The following is a 20,218-nucleotide window of genomic DNA, read 5'->3' on the forward strand; positions in this document are numbered from 1 at the left end:
ATTACACGTGCATAATTGACTGTCACATTTAGGCCATAAATACAGCTTTAGCATCCTGGGGTAAAAAAAGCCTCTCATATACTGCACATCTGGGATTACACGTGCATAAGTCACTGTCACATTTGGGACAGAAATACAGCTTTTTGGTTAGAGTGAAAAAAACCTCTAATATACTGCACATCTGGGATTACATGTGCATAAGTCACTGTCACATTTAGGACAGAAATACGGCTTTGGCATACTGGGGTGAAAAAAGCCTCTAATATACTGCACATCTGTGATTACACGTGCATAAGTCACTGTCACATTTAGGACAGAAATACGACTTTTTGGTTAGGGTGAAAAAACCCTCTAATATACTGCACATCTGGGATTACACGTGCATATGTCACAGTTACATTTAGGACAGAAATACAGCTTTTTGGTTAGGGTAAAAAAAACTCTCTAATATACTGCACATCTGGGATTACACATGCATAAGTGACTGTCACATTTAGGTCATAAATACGGCTTTGGCATACTGGGGTGAAAAAGCCTCTCATATACTGCACATCTGAGATTACACGTGCATAAGTGACTGTCACATTTAGGACAGAAATACAGCTTTTGGTTAGGGTGAAAAAACCCTCTAATATACTGCACATCTGTGACTACACATACATAAGTCATTGTCACATTTAGGACAGAAATACAGCTTTGGCATACTGGGGTGAAAAAAGCCTCTAATATACTGCACATCTGTGATTACACGTGCATAAGTCAATGTCACGTTTAGGACAGAAATACAGCTTTTTGGTTAGGGTGAAAAAACCCTCTAATATACTGCACATCTGGGATCACACGTGCATAAGTCACTGTCACATTTAGGCCATAAATACGGCTTTGGCATACTGGGGTGAAAAAAACCTCTCATATACTGCACATCTGGGATTACACGTGCAAAAGTCACTGTCACATTTAGGACAGAAATATAGCTTTTTGGATAGGGTGAAAAAACCCTCTAATATACTGCACATCTGGGATTACACTTGCATAAGTCACTGTCACATTTAGGACAGAAATACGGCTTTGGCTTACTGGGGTGAAAAAAGCCTCTAATATACTGCACATCTGGGATTAGACCAGCATCAGTGACTGTCACATTTAGGCCAGAAATATGGCTTTTTGGTTACTGGGGTGAAAAAAAACCCTCTGATATATTGCACATCGGGGATAAGACGTGCATAAGTGAGTGTCACATTTAGGCCACAAATACCGCTGTCATATAGGGTAAAAAAAAAATAGAGTGCAATACCCTACATCAGGGTTTATATTGGCGGTTAATTATTTTTAACATACTTAACCAATTTTTACTTTGCTTTGTGAACGCTAACTATGAGGCAAACATCTAATAAGGGACACAGTCATGGTCGTGGTGTTGGTGGAGCCTCTGGTGCAGGGAGAGGATGTGGCCGTTCTGCCACAGCTATACGTCCTACTGAACCTACTACCTCAGGTCCCATTAGCCGCCAGAATCTACAGCGATATTTGGTCGGGCCTAATGCCGTTATATGTATGGTATGGCCTGAGCAAGTACAGGCGCTAGTCAATTGGGTGGCCGACAGTGGATCCAGCATTCTTCCTCCGCCTCAGGAGGAATGTTGGCACCTGCCGCCCAGCAAACAGACGATGTGCCACCAACAACACCACCTCCGTCACCAAGCATCTCCACTATGTCACATGAAAGCGTTCAGCTCTCCATCAAACAAACCTTTGAGAGAAAGCGTAAATTCCCACCTAGCCACCCTCGATCCCTGGCCCTGAATGCCAGCATTTCTAAACTACTGGCCTTTGAAATGCTGTCATTCAGGCTGGTGGAGACGGACAGCTTCAAACAGCTCATGTCGCTTGCTTTCCCACAGTACGTCGTTCCCAGCCGCCACTACTTCTCCAGGAGAGCCGTGCCCTCCCTGCACAACCAAGTATCGGATAAAATCAAGTGTGCACTGCGCAACTCCATCTGTGGCAAGGTCCAGCTAACCACAGATACGTGGACCAGTAAGCATGGCCAGGGACGCTATATCTCCCTAGCTGCACACTGGGTAAATGTAGTGGCGGCTGGGCCCCAGGCGGAGAGCTGTTTGGCGCATGTCCTTCCGCCGCCAAAGATCGCAGGGCATCATTCTTTGCCTCCTATTGCCTCCTCTTCCTACTCGGCTTCCTCCTCCTCTTCTACCACCTCCTCATCCGGTCAGCGACAGACCTTCACCACCAACTTCAGCACAGCCAGGGGTAAACGTCAGCAGGCCATTCTGAAACTGATGTGTTTCGGGAACAGGCCCCACACCGCGCAGGAGTTGTGGCGGGGTATTGAACAACAGACCGACGAGTGGTTGCTGCCTGTGAGCCTCAAGCTCGGCCTGGTGGTGTGCGATAATTGGCGAAATCTCGTTGCATCTCTGGGACTAGCCGGTTTGACGCACATCCCTTGTCTGGCGCATGTGCTGAATTTGGTGGTGCAGAAATTCATTCACAACTACCTCGACATGTCAGAGCTGCTGCCGTCTGTGCGCGCTTCCGGCGTTCACATCCTGCCGCCGCTCGGCTGTCTGCTCTACAGCGTAACTTCGGCCTTCCCGCTCACCGCCTCATATGCGACGTGCCCACCAGGTGGAACTCCACCTTGCACATGCTGGAGAGACTGTGCGAGCAGCAGCAGGCCATAGTGGAGTTTCAGCTGCAACATGCACGGGTGAGTTGCACTGCGGAACAGCACCACTTCACCACCAATGACTGGGCCTCCATGCAAGACCTGTATGCCCTGTTGCGCTGTTTCGAGTACTCCACCAACATGGCCAGTGGCGATGACGCCGTTATCAGCGTTACAATACCATTTCTATGTCTCCTTGAGAAAACACTTAGGGCAATGATGGAAGAGGAGGTGGCCCAGGAGGAGGAGGAGGAGGAGGAAGAGGGGTCATTTTTAGCACTTTCCCGCCAGTCTCTTAGAAGTGACTCAGAGGGAGGTTATTTGCAACAGCAGAGGCCAGGTACAAATTTGGCCAGCCAGGGCCCACTACTGGAGGAGAAGGATGAGGAGGAGTGGATGAAGCATGTTCACAGCGGGCTGGCATCCAACGCAGCTCGGGCCTATCACTGGTGCGTGGCTGGGGGGATACGGAAGACGCAGACGACACACCTCCCACAGAGGACAGCTTGTCCTTACCTCTGGGCAGCCTGGCACACATGAGCGACTACATGCTGCAGTGCATGCAGGCGCACGCTGGTAGACGTGCTCCTGAGAGCATTCCCGTCTGACGCCGGGGGACAAGTGGAAGCACAAGGCGAAGGCAGGGGAGGAGGAAGAGGTTACCAACGCAGCTGTGTCAGCGCCAGCACCTTAAAAGGCAGGGTTAGCATGGCCGACATGTGGAAAAGCTTTGTCACCTCACCGCAACAACCGGCCCCAACTGCTGATATGGAGCGTGTTAGCACGAGGCAGCATTTGAACAACATGGTGGAACAGTACCTGTGCACACGACTACACGTACTGACTGATGGTTCTGCCCCATTCAACTTCTGGGTCTCCAAATTGTCCGCATGGCCAGAGCTTGCCCTGTATGCCTTGGAGGTGCTGGCCTGCCCTGCAGCCAGTGTACTCTCTGAACGTGTATTTAGCACGGCAGGAGGCGTCATTACAGACAGACGCAGCCGCCTGTCCACAGCCAACATGGACAAGCTCACGTTCATTAAAATGAACCAGGCTTGGATCCCACAAGACTTGTCTGTACCTTGTGCAGAATAGACATTTATACCACCATCAAACATACATTCTTGTACTCAAGTCAAGTGCAATTATTCTTTTTTTATTTATTTTTTATTTGTCCCAATATTTTGGGGGCTACCTACCCCCCAAAAAAATAGAAAAAAAACATTGTTGCCTACCTCCTCCTACTCCATTTCTGCCTCCACCTACAACACCACATTCACCGCCTCCTCAACCTCTGACTCCATATCCACCTCCTTCTCTGAGTTGCAGGTTAATAATTTCTAATTTTTAGTAATTTTTTTTCATTTTAAGTTATTTCCCTATCGACATTTGTTTGCAGAGCAGTTGCCATGCTCTTAAGCACATTTTACTGCCTTTTACATCCCTCTAGCCTTTTCAAGGACTATTTTAGAGCCATTTTAATTTTAAAAAGTGGCAATTTTAGTGCCCTAAATAGAAAAAATTCTTATTTTCAATTGTCAGGTGACATTTTATCATTTTTGGCGTATACAAACCCCTGCTGTGCCTGGGTGACAGGGGCCTAAATCTCTCAAAATCCTCTGTTGTATTGCTGGGTGATATGAGCCCCCTTTTGCCGTGAATGAACCTCTGCTGTGCATTGCTGACAGGGGCCTAAATCTTTCAAAATCATCTGTTCTATTGCTGGGTGACATGAACCCCCTTTTGCCGTGAATGAACCCCTCCTCTGCATTACTTACAGGGACCTAAATCTCTCAAAATCCTGTGTTCTATTGCTCGGTGACATGAACCCCCTTTTGCCGTGAATGAACCCCTGCTCTGCATTGCTGACAGGGGCCTAAATCTCTCAAAATCATCTGTTCTATTGCTGGGTGACATGAACCCCCTTTTGTCGTGAATGAACCCCTGCTGGGCCTGGGTGACAGGGGCCTAAATCTCTCAAAATCTTCTGTTGTATTGCTGGGTGACATGAACCCCCTTTTGCCGTGAATGAACCCCTGCTCTGCATTGCTGACAGGGGCCTAAATCTCTCAAAATCATCTGTTCTATTGCTGGGTGACATGAACCCCCTTTTGCCGTGAATGAACCCCTGCTGGGCCTGGGTGACTGGGGCCTAAATCTTTCGAAATCCTCTGTTGTATTGCTATATGACATGATCCCCCTTTTGCAGTGAATAAACCCCTGCTGTGCCTGGGTGACAGGGGCCTAAATCTCTCAAAATCGTCTGTTCTATTGCTGGGTGACATGATCCCCCTTTTGCCGTGAATGAACCCCTGCTGTGCCTGGGTGACAGGGGCCTAAATCTCTCAAAATCCTATGTTGTATTGTTGGGTGACATGAACCCCCTTTTGCCGTGAATGAACCCCTGCTCTGCATTGCTGACAGTGTATAGTGTGAACGTGTGTTTAGTACGGCAGAGAGCATTATCACAGGCCGCAGCCAATGTGGACAAGCTTACGTTTATTAAAATGAACCAGTCATGAATCCCACAGGACTTGTCCGTACCTTGTGCAGAATAGACATTTATACCAGCCTCAACCATCCATTCTTGTACTCAAGTGCACTTATTCTTAGTTTTATTTTGTTATATGTCCCAATATTTTGGGGGATACCCCAATTTAACCACTTAAGGACCACAGGTTTATACCCCCCTAAATACCAGGCGCTTTTTTTACAAATCGGCACTCCACAACTTTAGCGGTTTATTGCTCGGTCATGCAACTTACCACCCAAATGAATTTTACCTCCTTTTCTTCTCACTAATAGAGCTTTCATTTGGTGGTATTTCATTGCTGCTGACATTTTTACTTTTTTTGTTATTAACCCCTTCAGGACCGGGCTCATTTTCACCTTAAGGACCAGGCCATTTTTTGGAAATCTGACCAGTGTCACTTTAAGTGCTAATAACTTTAAAACGCTTTGACTTATCCAGGCCATTCTGAGATTGTTTTTTCGTCACATATTGTACTTCATGACACTGGTAAAATGAAGTCCAAAAAATTATTTTTTTTGCACAAAAAAATACCTAATTTACCAAAAGTTGGAAAAATTTGCAAATTTCAAAGTTTCTCTACTTCTGTATTACATAGTAATACCCCAAAAAATTGTGATGACTTTACATTCCCCATATGTCTACTTCATTCTTGAATTGTTTTGGGAATGATATTTTATTTTTTGGGGATGTTATAAGGCTTAGAAGTTTAGAAGCAAATCTTCAAATTTTTCCGAAATTTACAAAAACTTAATTTTTAGGGACCAGTTCAGGTCTGAAGTCACTTTGCGAGGCTTACATAATAGAAACCACCAAAAAATGACCCCGTCTAAGAAACTACACCCCTCAAGGTATTCAAAACTGATTTTGCATACATTGTTAACCCTTTAGGTGTTGCACAAGAGTTATTGGCAAATGGGGGGGGATTTTAAGAATTTCATTTTTTTGTCTAATTTTTCATTTTAACCCATTTTTTCCACTAACAAAGCAAGGGTTAACAGCCAAACAAGACTGTATCTTTATTGCCCTGACTCTGCCGTTTACAGAAACACCCAATATGTGGCCGTAAACTACTGTACGGCCACACAGCGGGGCGTAGAGTGAAAGGTGCGCCGTTTGGTTTTTGGAAGGCTGATTTTTATGGACTGGTTTATTTACACCATGTCCCATTTGAAGCCCCCTGATGCACCCCTAGAGTAGAAACTCCCTAAAAGTGACCCCATCTAAGAAACTACACCCCTCAAGGTATTCAAAACTGATTTTACATACGTCATTAACCCTTTAGGTGTTGCACAAGAGTTATTGGCAAATGGAGATGAAATTTGAGAATTTCATTTTTTTGCCTAATTTTCCATTTTAACCCATTTTTCCCACTAACAAAGCAAGGGTTAACAGCCAAACAAGACTGTATCTTTATTGCCCTGACTCTGATGTTCACAGAAACACCCCATATGTGGCCGTAAACTACTGTATGGCCACACAGCGGGGCGTAGAGTGAAAGGTGCGCCGTTTGGTTTTTGGAGGGCTAACTTTGCTGGACTGTTTTTTTTACACCATGTCCCATTTGAAGCCCCCCTGATGCACCCCTAGAGTAGAAACTTCATAAAAGTGACCCCATCTAAGAAACTACACCTCTCAAGGTATTCAAAACTGATTTTACAAACTTTGTTAACCCTTTAGGTGTTGCACAAGATTTAATGGAAAATAGAGACACAATTTCAAAATTTCACATTTTTGGCAGATTTTCCATTTTAATATTTTTTTTCCAGTTACAAAGCAAGGGTTAACTGCCAAACAAAACTCATTATTTATGGCCCTGATTCTGTAGTTTACAGAAGCACCCCATATGTGGTCGTAAACCGCTGTACGGGCACACGGCAGGGCGCAGAAGGAAAGGAATGCCATACGGTTTTTGGAAGGCAGGTTTTGCTGGACTGTTTTTTTTGACACCATGTCCCATTTGAAGCCCCCCTGATGCACCCCTAGAGTAGAAACTCCATGAAAGTGATGCCATCTAAGAAACTACACCCCTCAAGGTATTCAAAACTGATTTTACAAACGTTGTTAACCCTTTAGGTGTTCCACAAGAATAAATGGAAAATAGAGATTAAATTTTAAAATTTCACATTTTCGGCAGATTTTCCATTTTAATATTTTTTTTCCAGTAACAAAGCAAGGGTTAACAGCCAAACAAAACTCTTTATTTATGGCCCTGATTCTGTAGTTTACAGAAACACCCCATATGTGGTCGTAAACTGCTGTATGGCCACACGGCAGGGCACAGAAGGAAAGGAACACCATATGGTTTCTGGAAGGCAGATTTTGCTGGATTGTTTTTAGACACCATGTCCCATTTAAAGCCCCCTGATGCACCCCTAGGTTAGAAACTCCAAAAAAGTGGCCCCATTTTGGAAACTACGGGATAAGGTGGCAGTTTTGTTACTATTTTAGGGTACATATGATTTTTGGTTGCTCTATATTACACTTTTTTGTGAGGCAAAGTAACAAAAAATAGAAATTCAGAAATTTCATCTCCATTTGCCATTAACTCTTGTGGAACACTTAAAGGGTTAACAAAGTTTGTAAAATCAGTTTTGAATACCTTGAGGGGTGTAGTTTCCAAAATGGGGTCATTTTTTGGAGTTTATACTCTAGGGGTGCATCGGGGGGGCTTCAAATGGGACATGGTGTCAAAAAACCAGTCCAGCAAAAACTGCCTTCCAAAAACCATATGGCGCTCCTTTCCTTCTGCGCCCTGCCGTGTGGCCATACAGCAGTTTACGACCACATATGGGGCATTTCTATAAACTAAAGAATCAGGGCAATAAATATTGAGTTTTGTTTGGCTGTTAACCCTTGCTTTGTTATGGGAAAAAATGAATTAAAATGGAAAATTTGCCAAAAAATAGCTGTTTTGGCACTGTTTTTATTTTTTATTATTTACAACGTTCATCTGACAGGTTAGATCATGTGCTATTTTTATAGAGCAGGTTCATACGGACGTGACGATACCTAATATGTATACTTTTTTATTTATTTAGGTTTTACACAATAATATCATTTTTGACACAAAAAAAAAACATGTTTTAGTGTCTCCATAGTCTGAGAGCCATAGTTTTTTCAGTTTTTTGGCGATTGTCTCAGGTTGGGTATAATTTTTGTGGGATGAGATGACGGTTAGATTGGTACTATTTTGGGGTGCACATGACTTTTTGATCGCTTGCTATTACACTTTTTGTGATGTAAGGTAACAAAAAATAGCTTTTTTGACACCGTTTTTATTTAATTTTTTTTACAGTGTTCACCTGAGGGGTTAGGTCATGTGGTATTTTTATAGATCAGGTTCTTACGGACATGGCAATACCTAATATGTCTACCTTTTTATAATTTATCAGGGTTTTACACAATAATATTATTGAAACAAAAAAAAAATCATGTTTTAGTATCTCCATAGTCTGAGACCCATAGTTTTTTTTATTTTTTGGGCCATTGTCTCATGTAAGGGCTCATTTTTTGCGGGATGAGGTGATGGTTTGATTGGTACTTTTTTGGCGTACATGCGACTTTTTTGATCACTTTTATTACCTTTTTTGGGAAGTAAGGTGGGCAAAATTTCAATTTCCTCATAGTTTTTATTTTTTTATTTTTATGGCGTTCACCGTGCGGGGAAAGTAACATGACCGTTTTATAGATCAGGTCGTTACGGACGCGGCGATACCTAATATGTGTAGTGTATTTTATTTTTTTTATTTTTATTCAGTGATAAATGTGTTTTTTTGAAACTTTACTTTTTTCACTTTTTTTTACTTTTTTTTTTACCCAGACCCACTTGGTTCTTGAAGATCCAGTGGGTCTGATGTCTGTATAATACAGTACAGAACAATATATATTGTTCTGTACTGTATTTTACACTTGTCTGAACAGATCTATGCCTTTTAGCATAGATCTGTTCAGCACCATGGACAGCAGGACGCCTGAGAGGCGTCCTGTTGCCATGGGAACCTTCCCCGTCTGCTCAGTACTGGTCAGAACTGCGCAGACGGGGAAGGGTAAGTACAGGGCTGAGGGGGGCTCTCTGGGGGCTCTCTCCCTCTCCCATCGGGGGGCTGCAAAGGCACAGCAGCCCCCCGATGGGAGAGGGAGGGAGCTCCCTGCGCTGTTAACCTTTTCCATACAGCGGTCCGTACGGACCGCAGTATGGAAAGGGTTAAATGGCTGACATCGCATCGCAGATGTCAGCCGTTTATACCAGGGTGCCAGCAATGTGCTGGCACCCTGGTATCCCCACTAGACACCAACGATCATTGAAGGGGAGGCGGGCGGGGGATCGCGATCCCGCCTGCCGCACCGCCCGCCTCCCGCACCTTACCGCACCTCCTGCGACACCCCCCCTGCACCACCCGCCCACATAACATCATTCAGGGGTGCAGGGGGGGTGAAACATCTTTATTTTGGGCATACTAAAGTTTCTGATCCCCGCAGTCAGGGACCGCGGGGATCAGAAACCGCAGAAAGCGCTACAAACCGCAGGTCTGAATTGACCTGCGGTTTGCAGCGATCGCCGACATGGGGGGGTCACAGGACCCCCCTCGGCATTGACCTAAGGTGCCCAGCTGTGTGTGACAGCCGGGATCTCAGCGCTGTCACCATGTCTGCAGACATGGTGACAGTTTATGCCATGACGTGTATACTCATCATGGCGCGCTAAGTAGCAGTGCGCCATGACGAGTATACTTGTCATAGGTCGGGAATATTTTCACACTTTCTCCTTCTCTGATCGCTTCCCTGACAGGAATTGGGGCGATCAGAGAAGGAGAAGCACATAGTCCCTCCCTAACCCCCCTTACCTGCCCCGATGCACTGTGATTGGTCCCTCTGCAGTAATGGACCAATCACAGCGATCGCGGGCGTGTCAGAGCTCCAATACAGCTCCTGCCGGCTTCTCTGGTTGCCTAGCAACCCCAGCACGCCGGCTTCACTGAAGCTTCAGCGCTTCGCTCCCTGCGCTGACAGTGAAACCCGATCACGTACATGCACGTGGGGATGCGGTGAGGCACCACATTCCCCCACGTACATGTACTTGATGTTGCGTGAAGGGGTTAATCGAAATTTACCGATTTTTTTGCAAAAAAATTAAATTTTTCACTTTCAGTTGTAAAATTTTGCAAAAAAAACAACATCCATATATAAATTTTTCTCAAAATTTATTGTTCTACATGTCTTTGATAAAAAAAAAATGTTTGGGTAAAAAAAAATGGTTTGGGTAAAAGTTATAGCGTTTACAAACTATGGTACAAAAATGTGAATTTCCGCTTTTTGAAGCAGCTCTGACTTTCTGAGCACCTGTCATGTTTCCTGAGGTTCTACAATGGCCAGACAGTAGAAAAACCCCACAAATAACCCCATTTCGGAAAGTAGACACCCTAAGGTATTCGCTGATGGGCATAGTGAGTTCCTAGAATTTTTTATTTTTTGTCACAAGTTAGCGGAAAATGATGATTTTTTTTTATTTATTTATTTTCTTACAAAGTCTCATATTCCACTAACTTGTGACAAAAAATAAAAACTTCTATGAACTCACTATGCCCATCACGAAATACCTGGGGGTGTCTTCTTTCCAAAATGGGGTCACTTGTGGGGTAGTTATACTGCCCTGGCATTTTAGGGGCCCGAATGCGTGAGAAGTAGTTTGAAATCAAAATCTGTAAAAAATGGCCGGTGAAATCCGAAAGGTGCTCTTTGGAATGTGGGCCCCTTTGCCCACCTAGGCTGCAAAAAAGTGTCACACATCTGGTATTGCCGTACTCAGGAGAAGTTGGGCAATGTGTTTTGGGGTGTCATTTTACATATACCCATGCTGGGTGAGATAAATATCTCGGTCAAATGCCAACTTTGTATAAAAAAATTGAAAAGTGTTTTGGGGTGTCTTTTTAATAGAAAAAAAAACACATCACACACATAGCCCTGAAAAGGAATAGAAAAATTTGAATACACAGCAAGAAACCAACTTAATGCCTTGATGGCCAAATCGTGTGGAATAACGGTGTAGAGAGAAGTCATGTCTGCAGAAATCCATGCAAAACGTGACTCCCTCTTTAGGCTGTGAAAGGCCTGCAGAACACTCCTTGTATCCTGCAGGAAACCTGGTATATCCTGCACCAGAGGCTGGAGCAGAGAATCAACCCAGGCTGAGAGATGTTCCGAAAACGAGCCAATGCCCGACACAATAGGACGCATTGAAGGAGGAAAACCTCCCTTGTGTATCTTGGGAAGGGAGTGGAAAATGGGAATCACTGGAATTTGGACAAAAATAAAGTCCCTTTGACGTTGATTCAGATAACCACTCTCCAAACCCTTCTCCAAGAGACATTGTATTCGTTGCTGGAAGAGGGGAGTGGGGTCACCTGGAAGCTCCTCATAAACAGAGTTATTTTCTAACATTAGTGTATTTTGTCATTTATAAATAGCTTTATCCAGGATGACCACCGCTCCCCCCTTGTCAGCCGATTTAATAGAAATGTCGGGCATTGACTCGAGTTCGGACAAGGCCTGTCGCTCAGTTTGTGACAAATTATTGAAAACAGTTGCCCTAGGCGATTGCGTGTCCGCTTGTAGAGCAAATAGATCCCGTATAACTAATTCCTGATAATGGTCCATGGCAGGAGTGCGTGAATGGATGGGATAAAACCCAGGATTCTGAATACTGAACATATGTGCAAAATTATGTGCAAAATCATTGCCCGGATCAGAATCAGGAATAGTACGGGATTGCTGTAAAAAAGATGGATTAGACAATTCTGAAAAGGAAAAAGAAGACACAGATGAATGGCATGGAACATCAAAAACATCAACACCCACGGGCAAGGAGGGCTCATTGGAGAGGGCTGGGGTGGAATCCTGACAATCCGCAAAGTGTTTTTTCACAGTCAGGCCCCGTACAAATCTATTTAGATCTGTAATGGTGTGGTAAATATCCGCCTGACAAGACGGGGAAAATGAAAGACCCCTAGATAAAACATCTAGTTGTGACTGTGAAAAAACCTTTGCGGAGAGATTGAGTACTTGGATATTCATCTCATTCTCCTGTTGTGTGAGGGATATCTGCCTCCCTTTGGAATGTTTACGTCCTGCACGCCGTTTTTTGGTTTCTTAAAGGAAAGAATGTTGCTGGCAGCACCGGACGTGTCATCTGATTCAAAATCTGGGACTCTAGATGGTGTGGGCTCCGAAACAGAGTCGGAGGATTCCGGATCAGTGGAGCTGAAAACCATGCTCCTAGATTGATTTCTTCCTCTTTGGGAGCGATGATACTTTTTCATGATAGAGCGCGGAGTGCGAAATTTTTGGTCAGACCATATTTAGATTGACTGCATTTTATAGTCCTGGAGATCCCGGTTGAATTTTGCTTGTTTCACGGAGATGAGACTATCCTCAAGTTTGCATAGATTTTGTTGCAATTTAGCGTCCAAGTCCGTGAACATAGATATAGAAGAGAGAGCAACAATAATTTCCTGTGTAGCTTTAATTTCCTCACGAAGTGTTGCGAGCGTATCCTCTTCATGTGAGGTAATCAGGCTCATTAATTTCAGGGAGCAATCGGATAGAATATCCTACCACTTGGTAACGAAGGCATCAGAATATACCGTGGTGGGTTTCTTTCGCAGACGGAGTCCACGGGGTATCATGGAACGGTCCATATATTTCTTTAAAGTAGTGAGGTCCCACCACGTTCTCATTTCCTTCACCAGAAGCTTTTCTAGAGAAGCCATATGGATTTTAAGATCCAAGGAATCTTGAGCAGATTTATCGTCCATGTTAAATATGGCATCCATTTTTGATAATCTCTCATCGCAGTTATCAATTGCACGTAGTGAGGAGTGTAACATGTTGTTGGCTTAAAATATAAAGTAATGCACTGGTAACAAAAAGCTGAATGCAGAAGAGCAGCACCTGGGTTCACAAGCACAGGTAGGCAAAAAGAAAAAAATATAGGCGTGCTCAAACCCTGTTGCACCGAGCACGGACCATGCCGGGAACCACAGCGTAACTTAAGTAAAGGAAAGAGAAAAAGTCCAGCTCGATTAAAATGTTACCTTTATTTTTCAGTGCAGATTAAAAGCCAGTTACACTCCATTCTACATGTTTCGGATCAAGGACAATAGTGATCCTTACTCATGACATACACGTACTGAGGAGGAGGTTGAAAATATTGCGCCTCCACCTGGAAGCAGGTGGACGCACTAACTACAAGCTCCTCCTTTTAATGAAATTGACAACAAAAGAACACACATAACTTATGGATCTAAAAATTCAGTAATGTAACATCAAATCGTGTTTCCGATTGAGTCCACTCGGTATGGTGGACCCCATTTTGAAGATCCAGAACGACTCACGATTCAAAAGCTTCTTTTTGTAATTCCCACCCCTTAATGGTGGAGTAACCCTCTCCAGACCTTGCACAGTTAAACCCTCTGTGTCACCACCATGCACCGCTGAAAAATGCAGGCTGACTGCAGACACATTTCTGGCATATTTTTTCTTTTTGCCAGACAGAGGAGAGAGGTCCCATAGCAGAGAATCAGGCTTCATGTCATAGCAGAGAATCAGGCTTCATGTCACCCACCACTGGAACAGGCCACTGTGAGATATTTAGGCCCCGGCACCCAGACAGAGGAGAGAGGTCCCATAGCAGAGATTCAGGCTTGGGTGTGTCTGGTGCCAGCAGCCACGGAGTGAGGAGGTGTGTCTGTACTGTATTTTACACTTGTCTGAACAGATCTATGCCTTTTAGCATAGATCTGTTCAGCACCATGGACAGCAGGACGCCTGAGAGGCGTCCTGTTGCCATGGGAACCTTCCCCGTCTGCTCAGTACTGGTCAGAACTGCGCAGACGGGGAAGGGTAAGTACAGGGCTGAGGGGGGCTCTCTGGGGGCTCTCTCCCTCTCCCATCGGGGGGCTGCAAAGGCACAGCAGCCCCCCGATGGGAGAGGGAGGGAGCTCCCTGCGCTGTTAACCTTTTCCATACAGCGGTCCGTACGGACCGCAGTATGGAAAGGGTTAAATGGCTGACATCGCATCGCAGATGTCAGCCGTTTATACCAGGGTGCCAGCAATGTGCTGGCACCCTGGTATCCCCACTAGACACCAACGATCATTGAAGGGGAGGCGGGCGGGGGATCGCGATCCCGCCTGCCGCACCGCCCGCCTCCCGCACCTTACCGCACCTTCTGCGACACCCCCCCTGCACCACCCGCCCACATAACATCATTCAGGGGTGCAGGGGGGGTGAAACATCTTTATTTTGGGCATACTAAAGTTTCTGATCCCCGCAGTCAGGGACCGCGGGGATCAGAAAGCGCTACAAACCGCAGGTCTGAATTGACCTGCGGTTTGCAGCGATCGCCGACATGGGGGGGTCACAGGACCCCCCTCGGCATTGACCTAAGGTGCCCAGCTGTGTGTGACAGCCGGGATCTCAGCGCTGTCACCATGTCTGCAGACATGGTGACAGTTTATGCCATGACGTGTATACTCATCATGGCGCGCTAAGTAGCAGTGCGCCATGACGAGTATACTTGTCATAGGTCGGGAATATTTTCACACTTTCTCCTTCTCTGATCGCTTCCCTGACAGGAATTGGGGCGATCAGAGAAGGAGAAGCACATAGTCCCTCCCTAACCCCCCTTACCTGCCCCGATGCGCTGTGATTGGTCCCTCTGCAGTAATGGACCAATCACAGCGATCGCGGGCGTGTCAGAGCTCCAATACAGCTCCTGCCGGCTTCTCTGGTTGCCTAGCAACCCCAGCACGCCGGCTTCACTGAAGCTTCAGTGCTTCGCTCCCTGCGCTGACAGTGAAACCCGATCACGTACATGCACGTGGGGATGCGGTGAGGCACCACATTCCCCCACGTACATGTACTTGATGTTGCGTGAAGGGGTTAATCGAAATTTACCGATTTTTTTGCAAAAAAATTAAATTTTTCACTTTCAGTTGTAAAATTTTGCAAAAAAAACAACATCCATATATAAGTTTTTCTCAAAATTTATTGTTCTACATGTCTTTGATAAAAAAAAAATGTTTGGGTAAAAAAAAATGGTTTGGGTAAAAGTTATAGCGTTTACAAACTATGGTACAAAAATGTGAATTTCCGCTTTTTGAAGCAGCTCTGACTTTCTGAGCACCTGTCATGTTTCCTGAGGTTCTACAATGGCCAGACAGTAGAAAAACCCCACAAATAACCCCATTTCGGAAAGTAGACACCCTAAGGTATTCGCTGATGGGCATAGTGAGTTCCTAGAATTTTTTATTTTTTGTCACAAGTTAGCGGAAAATGATGATTTTTTTTTATTTATTTATTTTCTTACAAAGTCTCATATTCCACTAACTTGTGACAAAAAATAAAAACTTCCATGAACTCACTATGCCCATCACGACATACCTGGGGGTGTCTTCTTTCCAAAATGGGGTCACTTGTGGGGTAGTTATACTGCCCTGGCATTTTAGGGGCCCGAATGCGTGAGAAGTAGTTTGAAATCAAAATCTGTAAAAAATGGCCGGTGAAATCCGAAAGGTGCTCTTTGGAATGTGGGCCCCTTTGCCCACCTAGGCTGCAAAAAAGTGTCACACATCTGGTATTGCCGTACTCAGGAGAAGTTGGGCAATGTGTTTTGGGGTGTCATTTTACATATACCCATGCTGGGTGAGATAAATATCTCGGTCAAATGCCAACTTTGTATAAAAAAATTGAAAAGTGTTTTGGGGTGTCTTTTTAATAGAAAAAAAAACACATCACACACATAGCCCTGAAAAGGAATAGAAAAATTTGAATACACAGCAAGAAACCAACTTAATGCCTTGATGGCCAAATCGTGTGGAATAACGGTGTAGAGAGAAGTCATGTCTGCAGAAATCCATGCAAAACGTGACTCCCTCTTTAGGCTGTGAAAGGCCTGCAGAACACTCCTTGTATCCTGCAGGAAACCTGGTATATCCTGCACCAGAGGCTGGAGCAGAGAATCAACCCAGGCTGAGAGATGTTCCGAAAACGAGCCAATGCCCGACACAATAGGACGCATTGAAGGAGGAAAACCTCCCTTGTGTATCTTGGGAAGGGAGTGGAAAATGGGAATCACTGGAATTTGGACAAAAATAAAGTCCCTTTGACGTTGATTCAGATAACCACTCTCCAAACCCTTCTCCAAGAGACATTGTATTCGTTGCTGGAAGAGGGGAGTGGGGTCACCTGGAAGCTCCTCATAAACAGAGTTATTTTCTAACATTAGTGTATTTTGTCATTTATAAATAGCTTTATCCAGGATGACCACCGCTCCCCCCTTGTCAGCCGATTTAATAGAAATGTCGGGCATTGACTCGAGTTCGGACAAGGCCTGTCGCTCAGTTTGTGACAAATTATTGAAAACAGTTGCCCTAGGCGATTGCGTGTCCGCTTGTAGAGCAAATAGATCCCGTATAACTAATTCCTGATAATGGTCCATGGCAGGAGTGCGTGAATGGATGGGATAAAACCCAGGATTCTGAATACTGAACATATGTGCAAAATTATGTGCAAAATCATTGCCCGGATCAGAATCAGGAATAGTACGGGATTGCTGTAAAAAAGATGGATTAGACAATTCTGAAAAGGAAAAAGAAGACACAGATGAATGGCATGGAACATCAAAAACATCAACACCCACGGGCAAGGAGGGCTCATTGGAGAGGGCTGGGGTGGAATCCTGACAATCCGCAAAGTGTTTTTTCACAGTCAGGCCCCGTACAAATCTATTTAGATCTGTAATGGTGTGGTAAATATCCGCCTGACAAGACGGGGAAAATGAAAGACCCCTAGATAAAACATCTAGTTGTGACTGTGAAAAAACCTTTGCGGAGAGATTGAGTACTTGGATATTCATCTCATTCTCCTGTTGTGTGAGGGATATCGGCCTCCCTTTGGAATGTTTACGTCCTGCACGCCGTTTTTTGGTTTCTTAAAGGAAAGAATGTTGCTGGCAGCACCGGACGTGTCATCTGATTCAAAATCTGGGACTCTAGATGGTGTGGGCTCCGAAACAGAGTCGGAGGATTCCGGATCAGTGGAGCTGAAAACCATGCTCCTAGATTGATTTCTTCCTCTTTGGGAGCGATGATACTTTTTCATGATAGAGCGCGGAGTGCGAAATTTTTGGTCAGACCATATTTAGATTGACTGCATTTTATAGTCCTGGAGATCCCGGTTGAATTTTGCTTGTTTCACGGAGATGAGACTATCCTCAAGTTTGCATAGATTTTGTTGCAATTTAGCGTCCAAGTCCGTGAACATAGATATAGAAGAGAGAGCAACAATAATTTCCTGTGTAGCTTTAATTTCCTCACGAAGTGTTGCGAGCGTATCCTCTTCATGTGAGGTAATCAGGCTCATTAATTTCAGGGAGCAATCGGATAGAATATCCTACCACTTGGTAACGAAGGCATCAGAATATACCGTGGTGGGTTTCTTTCGCAGACGGAGTCCACGGGGTATCATGGAACGGTCCATATATTTCTTTAAAGTAGTGAGGTCCCACCACGTTCTCATTTCCTTCACCAGAAGCTTTTCTAGAGAAGCCATATGGATTTTAAGATCCAAGGAATCTTGAGCAGATTTATCGTCCATGTTAAATATGGCATCCATTTTTGATAATCTCTCATCGCAGTTATCAATTGCACGTAGTGAGGAGTGTAACATGTTGTTGGCTTAAAATATAAAGTAATGCACTGGTAACAAAAGGCTGAATGCAGAAGAGCAGCACCTGGGTTCACAAGCACAGGTAGGCAAAAAGAAAAAAATATAGGCGTGCTCAAACCCTGTTGCACCGAGCACGGACCATGCCGGGAACCACAGCGTAACTTAAGTAAAGGAAAGAGAAAAGTCCAGCTCGATTAAAATGTTACCTTTATTTTTCAGTGCAGATTAAAAGCCAGTTACACTCCATTCTACATGTTTCGGATCAAGGACAATAGTGATCCTTACTCATGACATACACGTACTGAGGAGGAGGTTGAATATATTGCGCCTCCACCTGGAAGCAGGTGGACGCACTAACTACAAGCTCCTCCTTTTAATGAAATTGACAACACATGCTGAAAGGCATGGTGAATTAAAACAAAAGAACACACATAACTTATGGATCTAAAAATTCAGTAATGTAACATCAAATCGTGTTTCCGATTGAGTCCACTCGGTATGGTGGACCCCATTTTGAAGATCCAGAACGACTCACGATTCAAAAGCTTCTTTTTGTAATTCCCACCCCTTAATGGTGGAGTAACCCTCTCCAGACCTTGCACAGTTAAACCCTCTGTGTCACCACCATGCACCGCTGAAAAATGCAGGCTGACTGCAGACACATTTCTGGCATATTTTTTCTTTTTGCCAGACAGAGGAGAGAGGTCCCATAGCAGAGAATCAGGCTTCATGTCATAGCAGAGAATCAGGCTTCATGTCACCCACCACTGGAACAGGCCACTGTGAGATATTTAGGCCCCGGCACCCAGACAGAGGAGAGAGGTCCCATAGCAGAGATTCAGGCTTGGGTGTGTCTGGTGCCAGCAGCCACGGAGTGAGGAGGTGTGTCTGCTGAGCTCTCTGAACCTCCACAGCACAGGCCTCTCTGGGGAGTTTCCTAACATCTGCTCCCCAGGAGGAGTTCCAGACTTGTGGGGAGAGTTCCATCTTTTTCCCCAGCCCAGGCCCTGCCTCTCCCTAGGGAGCTGGTGGGGTCCTGTGGCCATGAGCTCCCGGAAGGGTGCCCCTGCTCCCCGGCGAGGGTCGGATGGGAGTATGGACGGGCGGCGACCGACTCTGAGCGATGGCGGCGAGGGGGTGAAAACATCTGGACGCGGTGGTAGCCAAGTCCCCCCTGAGGACCCGAGGACATCAGGAGGAAAAAGACTACCAGCAGGAAGCCGAGAGGTGTTGTCCCAGGTAGGTTGGGGGTCTCGGTGGGAGGGAGAGAGTACCCTCACCTACAGCTATCGTATAGCTGCCCACCTGCGAGAATACGATGAGCTGGGACGGCACCTCAAAGCCGTAAGAAAGGATGTGAAGGAGACGAGGGCCAGGTCCACTATCTCCTCCAGGTCAAAGAGGCCCCCCCTCAGGGAGAAAATTGGGGTGCTTAAAGAGGACTTGGAGGCCTCCCTGAAGCGGCAAGACCAATTGCTGGAGGGCAGTGTGCCCTTCAGAGAAAAATTACTAAATGGGGAGCGATTTAGGGAGATGGAGGCTGCGAGGAGAGGGGAGCCGTGCAGGGGTGCGGAGAGCGAGGTGGAGGAGTTGGAAGACTCCAAATCTCTGGCATCCCAGGCGGGGCCCCAAACCTCGCAGTCTGAACCAGCCCTCCCGGTAACCCCAGTAATGGAGGCATATAGTGCCATTCCGCCCGAACAGGAGCAAGTGCACTTACCAGCGTTGCCATCTTCGGATGCGGAGTCAGCTATGGAGGGAAGCGATGAAGATGGTGGTCTACTGAGAGAAATCAAAATGTTGGAGTCGCCTGTGGTAGACTTTCAGGGTTTTGCGTTCGGAGAAGACCTGCTGGATGAGGACGAGAGCAGTGGCAAGAAAAAGAGGAAGAGCAAGAAGGAAAAAAAAAAACATCCAGACACGTTATGTCTATACACGCTTGGTGGAGGCTGAAGAGTCTTCACCAGGCGTGTATCCCGCTAAACTCCCTGGCTCGGCATCTGAGGTGGTGCCTGAGCGGAGGAGCGGGGAGATTGTGCAGCCCAAAATGGCGCCGGACGCCGTCCCTGCATGCGGAGGCAGGGAGGAGGTGCCGGCAGAAAGCGGGATCCGGCAGTCATCTGTTGAAAGTGGAGGGGGCGGGCAAAAACATCGGGAGGCCCCGCCCACCACTCTGCCAGCCGCTCTGTCCACCGCTCTGGCTACCGCCCTGCCTGCTGTTCAGGTATGTGGGGTGGTGCTGGGGCGGTGTGATGATGAGGTCACCGTCC

The sequence above is a fragment of the Bufo bufo genome, chromosome 8, assembly GCF_905171765.1.
Source record: "Bufo bufo chromosome 8, aBufBuf1.1, whole genome shotgun sequence".
In the NCBI taxonomy this organism is placed as follows: domain Eukaryota; kingdom Metazoa; phylum Chordata; class Amphibia; order Anura; family Bufonidae; genus Bufo; species Bufo bufo.